This window comes from Callionymus lyra, chromosome 19, assembly GCF_982586985.1.
Source record: "Callionymus lyra chromosome 19, fCalLyr1.hap1.1, whole genome shotgun sequence".
In the NCBI taxonomy this organism is placed as follows: domain Eukaryota; kingdom Metazoa; phylum Chordata; class Actinopteri; order Syngnathiformes; family Callionymidae; genus Callionymus; species Callionymus lyra.
In genome coordinates, this window is record NC_141836.1 from 18552415 (window position 1) to 18563110 (window position 10696).

Below are 10696 nucleotides of genomic sequence, written 5' to 3' on the forward strand. Positions count from 1 at the left end.
CATAAACCTTTTTATATAGAGACACAGTTTATCTAAGTGACATCTCAGGCAGCAGATGACATCATTCAAACCATTTAAATCTATATTTTCAATTGTCAAATCATGACATATTTATCACAAGACACCTAACAGTTAAACCTACATTATTGAGAAACAGGTCTCAGAGAATCAATAAGCAGCAATGATGCACAGCCAGACTCAGTGGGGACAGTATACAGCCTGTGCCATCAACAGGGGAGAAGCTAGAGAAAAAGAAGACGGTCGAAAGGAAAGACAGGGTCTTGGATCATGGATAACGTGGCAGTATCAAATTCTGTAGGACATAATCTTACAAACAAACCTTGTTACTAAATGATAAAACATAACCTGCTCTATAAGGAACGTGGGTCACAAAAATAGAGCTGATGTGGTGAAATACTTTTGTACCTCGAAAAAAGGAGGACTTGAGATCCTCACAGTGAAAGTGGCAGGTAGTGATGCCATAGTTGCAGTCCGTGGCCATCAATGGCAATCTGTGCCGTCTCTGGCGTCTCCTGACACTTGCTTGGATTCCAGATACACCTCCCTTGACTCGCTGCCAAAAATGGCGGGGCAACATTCCCTTGGAAGAAAAATGCTTTTGTCACTTTCTCCATGGAGTCATGCTGAATACAAAATAAAAGTATCAATCAATTTCAGGTATATGTATCCTTATTTTAGTGTAAATAATCTTTGCACAATTTCTTTAAGTTTTGTACGTCTTAATATAATTTAAATATATATTATAATCGGTTCCATTGTGTGACTATGAATGTAAAATAGTGTCCGTATTGGACTATTCTGATATTGGTTGTAACAGTGTAAATTTGAATGTGGAATTTAGACAAATTAGACAAAAGTTAATAGAGATAAATTCAGGTGCTACGAGCATAATGTTTGTAGGCAATACTGAGTCTCGACAGGCTGTAACTTTCCCAAGTATTAGTTATTCATGCTGCCATGAATGAATCACTTTTTACATCCTGAGCTATGAGCTAGAATATTTAATGTCCAACCGTCATTTCTTTGTGGAAAAAACTCTTCAATGGGTGGTTGAAACCTATGTGTTATCAAGGAATCTGACCAGACTATAATTGTTCAACTGATATATGCTGAAGGAACTACAATGTATTGGAACAACCTCCTTTCTATCATTTTATTGTGACAAGAAGTGACACCTTCATCTTCATTCATGAGGTCGCTGACTATAACCCATCTAACATTAAAGATGTCAGGCAGACGTTGAAGGCCAACGACAGGCAATAAAGTGAAGAATGATGCAGTGACTCAACAAACAGTAGAACCTGGAAGAACTGTCCGAGGTCAAGGCGTCAAAGTATCTCGCAATAAATGTGAAAAAAAAGTCCTTCAAGAGATCAGGAATCTAGCAACCTTTTAACGACGAGCCTCTTGTTAGCTTCAGAGTTTTCACTCAGGTTTCCTGAACCACAAACAAAAAACATGAATTAAAAGCCATAAAAAACACAAACCTTAAAAGACACACACACACAAAAAATCCACATTTAAACAAAAAATAAACTGAATAAAATATTAAGCAAGAAAAAAACGAACTCTGTTAGAAGAGTGACTGACATTGCCATGGTGAACATTACCACTTCAACATTTACAAAAACACAAATTATTTATTGTGTACACAAACACAAACACTGGATGCATCTAAAAAAAAAATAATAATAAAAAGCAATTTCGATTAAGCAAATTTTGAATCATGTTGAATCAAAAAAAGTTATTTTTACATAAATAATGATAGAAATATAATGTAATATAATGTAATATATATGAATAATGTATATGTGTGTGTGTACTGAAGCACTTTTAGGCAACATCACAGCAGTGCAGACACCATCGAATATTTCATAACTTCAAGCTAGCGAGAGCACCAGGTGAGCAGAAGGTTGTTTTAATTGTGGTCGTAGAGTATAAAGCTGCCTCCAAAGCTGTCACGTTAAATGAGAAATCTTTCCCCTCAGGTCATCCATGTCAGCCATTTAATAACAAATGGTTACGAGGTTCAACCTTCAAGTGCATGACACTGTTATTACTCCCCTACACAGGAGAAAAAAAGGATGATTTGAGAAGAAGTCCAGATGGTTCAGGAGACTTGCAGCAAATCTAGAGTAAAGTGAGACACCACAGCAATAACGTAAGTGTTTGCTCGAACAACAAAAACGATTACCGATGAAAAGTGTGCGTTTGTTATCGTCGGCTTGTTCACAACAGCTGCATTCCCGTTGATAATCTGCTCCAGATACATTCATTGATGACGGCAACATGCAGACGGAACCAGACACTGGTGGATGGGTCTTGGCCGCACTAATAGTTTAATCTAGCAACGTCAATGAGCCGTGGGACGAATGAGCTTATGTAGCCACAAATCCACTTAACTCTGTCAATGACTAATTTACCAATAAAGTCCCTGAACAGGAAGCATCATCCTGCCTAAATGATGGGTTTAAATCCTACTCACCTTAAATGTGAAGGAATATTTTGGGGATCGTGGGCTGACTATATCTAAATGGAGTTTGTCAAAAAAAGTAGGAGCCTTGAAGTATCATACTCGAGTGGGATTTAGATGGATTTTTGTAAATTATTTCCAGACGGAGATCTCCAGAGGGATTATTAAAGTTTATATATCCATCTATCTTTTTTGTTATTAATTTGATGTTATAAGGTACAATTAGAAACCTTGCAGAACCGAAAGACAATAGAGGTATAGTGGTTGTCCACAACCCTCGGTCCAAAGACCGATGCTGTTCTGGGAGGCATTTGTTACTGGGCCACACACAAAGGAAACTGTTTTTTTTAATTATTGATTATTAATCCCTGAAAGGTGTTTTGTTTTGACAATTTTTTCCCCCAAAGTAAATTAGCCTATGACTCTTGAGACGTCAAGAAATTCTTTTTTTCTGAAGTACCTGTACATAAATAAAATACTGGACCCCTGATCTGTGGAAATCTGTTCTCCTAGCAACTTAACCTTGTTTCATCTCTGGGTCAAGGCGAACGACCTCCCTGGCTTCCAGAAATGCATATGCAGTGGTGGAGGTCGTTCGCCTTGACCCAGAGATGAAACAAAACGTCATTATTTCTCTATAATTGACCACACAAACCTATTAAGTAACAACAATAAAACTAAACAACACTGTATACAAACACAACAACCTTTATACAATACAACAATGCAAAACTCAAAGTGTTAAATAAGCTTAAAAAAACTTAAAATAACTAACTGAACCCAAAATACTCACATTGTTCAATTATCACTGAAATAACCTCTTATTTACTGAAAGTGTCCAGTGACATCATGATGTCGGCTGACTCTGGTAAATTCACTGTTCTAGTTCTCTTGGATCTGTCCTCAGCCTTTGACACAGTTGATCACCAGATCCTGCTGAGAAGACTGAGGGATGAAGTGGGACTGTCTGGGTCTGTGTTAGAATGGTTCTCATCTTACCTTTCTGGGCGCAGTTTTAGTGTATCTGCAAATCAAATGAGGTCTGAATCGGCAGATCTGTTGTGTGGAGTCCCTCAAGGTTCTGTTCTGGGTCCTTTATTGTTTTTGCTGTACTTGATTCCCCTCGGTAAAATCATTCAGAGATTTCCAGATGTTTCTTATCACATTTTTGCTGATGACATCCAGCTCTACTGCTCTTTTGATCCAACTGAGCCCCAGAGGCTGAACAGCTTGGTCAATTGTTTGCTAGAAATCAAACAATGGCTGAGTGAAAACACTCTACAGCTAAATGTGGACAAAACTGAAACTCTGGTTATTGCTCCTGATGATAAGGTTCCAGGGTTGAGTCAGTACAGTCTGTCAAACTGAGCCTGAGAAACCTGGGTGTTGTATTTGATAAAGACATGTCTCTTGTTCGACATTGCAGAAAACTGACCAGAAACTGTTTCCTTCAACTGAGAAAAATCTCTAAACTTAGGAAAATGTTGTCGGAACATGATCTGGAGCTTGTAATCCATGCGTTTGTTTCTTCTCGTCTGGACTATTGTAACAGTTTGTTTTCATGTCTTAACAAGAAGGAGCTGTCTCGTCTGCAGTTGATTCAGAACTCTGCAGCGAGAATTCTGACCCGCTCAAGTAGAAGAACTCACATTTCTCCGATCCTTAAAACTCTTCACTGGCTTCCAGTTTCTTTCAGGATCAACTTTAAAATTCTGGTTCTTACTTTCAGAGCTATTCATGGTCAGGCTCCTCCTTACATCACTGATCTGATCCAGCCTTACACCCCAGCTCGGGCTCTGAGGTCTGTGGATCAGAATCTACTTATGGTTTCACACACACGGCTCAGGACCAGAGGAGAGAAATCTTTTCAGGCTGTTGCTCCTAAGCTTTGGAACAATCTTCCTCTCTCTTTGCGCTTGATGGAGTCTACTGACTCCTTTAAGAAACACCTTAAGACGTTTCTATTTGTTTAGGCTTTTCCTTGAATTTCTCGAACTCCTGTGTTGTTCTCAGTATTATCTTGATCTTTAAAGTATGTACTTTTTTGAGTATTGTTTTGATTGTTTAAGTGCTTTGTGACCCTGGTCTCGAAAAGCGCTATATAAATAAATATTACTTACTTACTTACTTACTTATTTAATGTTAACGTCATTGAATGCATCGCTGCATGTGTCAAAGAGGTGCAGAGAAAGTTAACTGACATCTTGTTTCTTCCTGTTTCCACGTATCCATTGTTCATTTATTTTATCCGAGTAATAAAGATTTATCTTTGTCTTTTCTTACATATTACATAAAAACAGTTCATCATCAGCGTGTGCAGTCAGAAGGGAAGGTCATCTTTTGAATGTCTGTTTTTCTAATTCTGACTCTTATGAATCAGCTCTTCTGAACGGAGCAAGAGAAGTCTCCCACTGTGACATGCTTGTTGTTTTCAGCATTTTCAATGTGCCATTTACTGCAGGCTCAAAGCCTCAAATAAAGGGAAGTCGACCCTAATATTCCTTTTGGAAGAAATGATGTTAACAAGACCTGCTTGGTTGTTAAAGGTTAGGTTTTATAAATGAAGATATCCACCATGGTTACTAGTATAACTTTTAGAGAGGAATGTTCATTTATGTATTTTCTAATATAATAGCTTTTCTTTATTGTTACCAGACTGCTGAAAATCATAGAGGACTTTCAAAGACACCCATGAGCAAACAAAACTGTAGCTCTTTGTGTTTCAAAGGTGGCAGCTTCATTTGTTTGTCCAGACAAAGACGGATGACTACAAAAGCAGAAAATCTCAATCACACACTTATCAACATTTTCTGTGGCAGCGGTACTGCATAATAGTTGATGTATTAAGTGCAAACAGTGCAGTGGCAGCCAGTGCGTGATAGGAAGAATATTAAGTCTGTAATAGAAGCCATTGTGAGTCTCTAAACTTTGAATAGAAAAGGCTTTAAAAAACCTAGAAAACTGATTAAAAAAAAAATCACAAAGGGGTTTTAAAAATAGATGTATAATAATACGAAACACACCAGCCATTATCCCAAAAACAACTCTTTTTAAGAAGGTCGAATCAGGCCATCCATTATACACAGAAATATGTATACTTCTCAATAATCAACTATACAAAAGACAAGTGTGTTCAATGAGAGAGAAAACTGCTCCATGCATAAAAATTGAATTGAATTCTGTAAAAAAGGGAGCCAATTTCTTGGATAAAATGAGGAATTTAAACCCTCTTACAATGAACACTTTAATAGAATAAGACTAGTTTTTCTTGTTATAGTTGTTTTGTACATAAGAAGAAAATGGCAATTTCTTTTGAAAAGTTGATATTGATATGTTGATATGTTAATGACAAAAATATTTGTTCCTTGTTGTTTGATTATGGGGCCGGACAAGGTCACAATAGTCAATGAAAGTGCATTTAGCACACACTAGTTTTCTGCATGATTATATAAAATGTGTGTCAACACTACTTTGCTGTTTGGCTGACTATGTCCAATGCTGACTACCAGAAGTTGCATAAGCGCTCCCTCACTCAACATATTCTATTCGTTAGTAACTGAAGTAGGCCAGTGAGAAGACACATCAATAAGCTGACATTCGAGTTGAGCCTTCAGCCTTTCGTCTTCCAGTGCATCAGACAGATACATGGAATAAGGTCCACCATTGGTCGTTGACAAAGCAGCGTCCAGGGTTCCTCTCGGGACCACAGCTTTGTCCCAGAGACTCTAGAGAACAGAGGAGGCTGACAAGCTAACAGACAAGGGATACCTCAGACTCTTCAAAGCAAAAAAAAAAAAGAACCGCGGGTGTCAATTGTGAATTCAATGCGTGCAGCAAAGGTTAAGGTCCCATGCTGCCTTCATATATATGCTGCTGACTATAGAGCTCCTCGCTTCAGGCTGTTCTTGCACTGGATTTTCACCTCCTCAGTTCATCTTTGATTCATTTCATCCTGCTATATGACTTTTCCTGTTCCATCTTTTCCAGGCCGTGATTCCTGCTTCAGTGATGCAACCTGTTCTTAACAAGGAATCTCACTGTAATTCTATCTTGCTGTCATCATTCCTACGTCTCAAAATTCTCAGTACAAATCCCTCAAGAAAAGACAAATGAAAATGAGAAAATTGCATTTTACAACTAAGAACTTCTTTCACTATTGAAATGATACGCACAATATAAACTAAATAAAATCATTATTTTGCTGTTATTTCTACAAGAGCAACTTCATAAACCGACATTAAAAATTTAATTGAAGTGGAAGCAAAAAACGAGGGTGTGTTCGCAAGAATCTGGCAATACAATGCATATCAGGATACAGGGACAACAATACGATATATGTAACAATAATCTATATTAATAAAAATCTAAAAATTAAAAATCTGGAGCCCCACTACAAACAAACAGACTTATTACCTTTTATCAACAATTCCTCATGTTTAGGCTTGTGTCTTCATCTTGGACGAAGAATGACAAAACTGAGCTGCAGTCGCTGCATTAAAATGTACTTATATTAATGCCTACAACTCTAAAAATGGGAAAAGATTACTCTGAAAATAATCCCAACCCTTCGTTGATATGAGGGTGATTTGAATGAAATTTGAATTTTTGTTGAATTATCACTTTAACTCTCCAAACTTTATTTTTTAAGATAATTTTACACTGCAGAGCTATCCTTCATTTTCAATTCAATTCAATTATTATAGAATTTTATTTAAAGTTTCTCATATAACAAAGTTATCTCAAGACACTTTAGAGTTAAAGAAGGACTATAATAAAGAAAGGAACCACAGCATGGCAGAGGCAAGGAAACACTTCCTTTTAGAAACCTCGAGTAGAACCAGACTTAGTTTTGACAGCCTCCTGCTGCGACTGGCTGGGAAGATGGATGGGGGGCCGGGGGTTGACGGATGGATGGAGAAAAGAATGAGGCAGGATACAGTGATAGAAAAGAGGAGAGTATAGAAGAGTCCATGGAGGTGCTGGAGAGAACTCTGGATCGTTGATATGGTGGAAGATCCTGGATCAGCAGCAGCTCTGGAGGTAGAGCCCTGGAGCTCCGGGAGAGAAGAAAAGTGTGGGTTTAAACTGGACAGGTGATGAATGTAATGCAGAAACACAGCAGTATTTCAGGTAGCTGCTGTTGACGATGGCAGACTACACCTGTACCTATCGATAAACATTGCTTTGGTGGACAAAGTTTCTCTTATAATTGGTAAAAAAGTCTGTATTAGATAAGAACAGTCTTGAATAAATACCATAACTCTAAACAACATCATCATAGTGATTTGATTTATTTGTATTACTGGCAGGAACAAACAAATATGTGAGATTGTACCAGCATGTGTCAGCCAGAAAAACTGGGTGATTGAAGTGGCCTCTGTGGCGCTGAGTGGACTCAGTCTTGTGGAAAGTCTCAGCTCCAATTGAGCTTGAAGGCCTTTGATGATGTGACAGCATATTTGATTTACAGCCTCGTTTCTGACCGGCCCTCACTCAGCATGATAGAGCCACGATCAGCAGGACTACAGACGTGGAGGCAGAACAACAACAGCTCCACAGTCACACAGCAACAGCGAGAAAACCAGCAGTCAGTTAAAAAAAGGGGATTCTGTGAATTAGTTTAACTTCTCCCATGAGAGGTATGTAATACCAAGGCCCTAGTCGTAACTACAACAAGTGGGAAGGGTGAATTCATGCATGCTTTAAACACCTTGAATCATTTTAGCCGGAGCAAAAGTCGCATTAGTATCGTTGAAGAATGTTTACTGACACAGCAAAGTTCAATTAAAACGTGGATCGGAAAACTAACTCGAACAGCTAACAGTTCCCCTTACGTTCAGTTTTGATGAAACACTTCCCTCAAGTGGTCATTGTGCAAACACACATTACTAAGAATATAATTTGTACAGTAAGATGGACAGGAATTTCTTAGGAGTCCAATGATTAAATATACTTTTCAATACTTCTTACTGGTTTAAATTTAAATGTCAGGTTTTCCTTTTTTATATAGTATTCTCTTTGTATCATCTTACATTTGTATTCTCAATATTTTATTCATAAAGGCCCAAATAAAAGGTTTTTCTTTTTACCTTATCACATTTTTTATTTTGTGTCAAGTATCGACGGAGGTCAGTCACAGCATGTCACACCGTCCTATAGGAAACTGAACTACCGTGCCATTTTGTGTGCACGGTTGCGCTTCAATATTTATCCACCAGATAGCGCTAAATTACAAGTTGTGGCACTTTCTTCTACACTCAAGCATGGGATTGGAGTGTTGAAATGGAATAACATAGGAACACACACCAATATGTCCACCTCCCCACAATGCAAACATGTATCCATACACCACACACACGCACATGCACATGCACACACGCACATGCACACACAAGGGCTTGTCGCCTCGCATGCTGCTGCTGACAGAAGGCCTGAGAAAGAATAGGGACAATAGCAGAGCCTGAAGATGAAGGCAAAAATAAATGTTTGCATAGACAGCATTCAGATGTGTCTTGTGTGAGCTTTGAAATAACGCTGATGGTTGAAAAGTCGCTAAAAGTTTCCTTGACTAACAATGTTCTTCTGTTTGAAAGTTGTGAACCTTTTCCTATACTCTGCAATGTGTCAACGTCCACTGTCCTAGTTCGGTCAGTTTGCGGAAGGGCAGATGCTCTACTCCCCGGAGGATGTAACAGAGCTTTTAATGGACCGAGAACGAAGCCTTTTATTGTCTGAGGGAACATCTGGCCTGTGAAGAAAACATGACTCTTGAATAAGGGAACACAGGGAGTGAATGTTGCGGCACAAGCTGGTGCACAGTCTTCTTCATCTAGACGATTGGAGACGGATACAAACTTGACACTGTCACATTATTTGTGACTCCGTTCCAATGATCATTAAAAATGTATGTTTTAAAGTTTAGCTTGGGAAAGTTTTTATACCTAAATGTACCACCCCCCACAAGTCAATTACTGTTTGTTTTCTTTCTTTAGTTTTGCATCTGTGATCAGTTAAATCTCGTCTTAAAACACACTTTTATTCCCTGGCTTTTAACACAGCATGAGACTCTGAGCTGTATTAAGTGCTTTTTACTTGATATTGTTTTTACCTTTGTGTGTTTTAACTATGCTTTCTTGTCACTGTACAGCACTTTGTAACTACTGTTGTTGTTTTTAAAGCGCTTTATAAATAAAGTTGAGTTGAGTTGAGTTCATATTTGCAGCATTATAGCAAAACTGTACATTTGAACACGTAGGAAGAGAGAGTGACGATGAAACTTCACAGGGAGGCGAGGAAAGTCTGCGCCTCCCTGCAGAACCTGCTGCCCCCGCGACCCCAACAATGGACAAGCGGAAAAAGACGAGACGAGAACTTCAGTATATCATAATCCAGGATTCAAGAGTTTATTACACCGGGTTTTTTTTTTTCCTTAGCTGCAAAGATAGTTAATAATGTAAATATTTGTAAATATTGATGCAGAAAGAAAGAAAAATAAATGAGTATTTCTTCTAAGGTGCCAAAAAATGTTTAGTGTTCAATTCTTTTTCCAACTGAAACATTCAGGTACATACATTTAGACATTTAACATTTAATTTAACATTTTAATTTAATTTAACATTTAAATATTTAACATTTAATATTTAACATTTAATATTTAACATTTAGGTACAAACATTTACAATTAGACTCAAGGACTCATTCATTCCTCGGGCTATTAAATTGTACAATTCTGAGTTCGGGGGCAGGAGTGGAGTGAGAGTATCTGGATGTTCTGTTCTATGTTAATCTTTGTATCCTTTGTCTTTGTTGTTTTTCTTTGATCTATGTTCTTTGTCTTAATCTTTAGACTTAGATTGTGAAGTTGTGTTCTTTCTCTTTATTTCTCTTGTTCTTATTTTATTTTGATTTATTTTTGATTTTTTATTTTAAAAAATGCTGTATGTATTGGCTATTAGAAAATAACAATTTCCCGAAGGAGACCTCCTGAGGGATCAATAAAGTTTTACCTTACCTTACCTTACCTTTATTTAGAAAACCCTTTTTTGAGTCTCAATCACACATCTTAGAGGCAAACATTATACAACTATTAGGCTCGTATTGAAAAGCTTTGGTTTTCCATGTTGATAAAATGGTTTCCTTTGAATTCAACAGCATTTCATTGACAGATACAAGGTCTTAAAACGTGAGGCGCGATCATGGTTT